This window comes from Sinocyclocheilus grahami, unplaced genomic scaffold (genome assembly GCF_001515645.1).
Source record: "Sinocyclocheilus grahami isolate Dianchi unplaced genomic scaffold, SAMN03320097.WGS_v1.1 scaffold1251.1, whole genome shotgun sequence".
Classification (NCBI taxonomy): Eukaryota; Metazoa; Chordata; class Actinopteri; order Cypriniformes; family Cyprinidae; genus Sinocyclocheilus; species Sinocyclocheilus grahami.
This window is the reverse complement of record NW_015506430.1, coordinates 1-1730: the sequence shown is the minus strand read 5'-3', so window position 1 is coordinate 1730 and position 1730 is coordinate 1.

The following is a 1730-nucleotide window of genomic DNA, read 5'->3' as shown; positions in this document are numbered from 1 at the left end:
TTTTTTTTTTTTACAAATTAGATATTATGAAAATGCTGGTACTTTACTCTACAAAGTGCAAACATTTCACAATAAACTGTTTGGTCAGCTCAGGTCATCACAAATACAAGTTTGTTTAAATCTAAATGGTAGCAGCTAGTTTTTTTGCCATTCTGTCTGTTTGATGCTGGCTGTGCATTATGTGACGTGACATGTGACATGTGGCCAAGTATGGTGACCCACACTTGGAATTAGTGCTCTGCATTTAACCCATCCAAAGTGCACACACACAGCAGTGAACACACACACACCGTGAACACACACCCGGAGCAGTGGGCAGCCATTTATGCTGCGGCGCCCGGGGAGCAGTTGGGGGTTCGGTGTCTTGCTCAAGGGCACCTCAGTCATGCTATTGAAGGTGGGAGAGAGCGCTGTACATTCACTCCCCCCACGTACAATCCCTTCCGGTACGAGACTCGAACCCGCAACCTTTGGGTTACGAGTCCGACTCTCTAACCATTAGGCCACGACTTCCCCCAAATTATGACTCTCCACGTGATTTTTTTTTCGCTGTTATTATTATTAATAATAAAGTAATATTGTATTTTCTACTTGCTCTCCTTTGCATTATTAACGTGATGGCGTGAATGTACGTTGTGTAATCTGCCCTGGTAAATACATATTAAACAAGAGATGACTCAGATTCATGGCTTTCTTCCTATTCTATTGGGATTACATTGTGTTATGTTTAATTATGCTTCAACCAGACTGAGATTAATGTATTCTTGGAAAAATGTGCATATGGTCATAAATGTTGTCATTTTTAAGTAATTTATGATTCGAGGGAAATGACTGAGTAAATTGAGAAGATGGAGTATAGAAACCATCCAGCGCTATGTTGAGCACATTATCTCACAAGCCAGCGGTCTGAGTGGCCATATAAATTACAAACAAGTAAAATGTTATTTCTTTATAGATTATATAACAACAACTTGGAAAACAGACAAAACAGAAAAGGTAAGAAGCATTGTTTGAGAAAAGGGCATACTAATATAATTGGTGCAGGCCTGTAACAGAACTAACTTTGCCCCGCGCTGAGGTAATTTCCGATTTTTGTGAAAAAAGACTAATGGGATTAATAAGTAATTTGCAGTCTTTGTTTTGAATTTATCATCAAAGCTCTGAAAACATTAAATATATTTAACTAAATTCATTTATTAGAAATACAATAAAACCACCTTAATTCCATTAACCTCAATAGATCCGGAAACATCCAAATATTGATATATATCTCAACATTAAGCTCTGAAAAAAATGAAATATATTTAACTAAATAAATATTAAAAATACAATAAAACCAGCTTATTAACTCCATGAACCTCAATAGACCCATAAACATACAGATGTTGATATCTCAACATTAAGTTCTGAAAAAATATTAGTTAAATCTATCTATCTATCTATCTATCTATCTATCTATCTATCTATCTATCTATCCGTCTGTCTGTCTGTCCTGTCTACCCAATGCAATCAGTGTTTATCTAGTTGTGAAAACTGTATGTGTGCTAGAGCCACACGTTTGTATGAATACCTATGAATATTAATGAGATCCTGTTGATTATTTAAATGGCTGAGCCACCATATAGCAGAAGGAGACCATCTGATAATGTGACACGGTGGAAAGGAGGTTCATGTGACGGGCACATTTATTATTAGTCCAAAGCTAGTAAAGAATGTGTGTGATGGGGCCT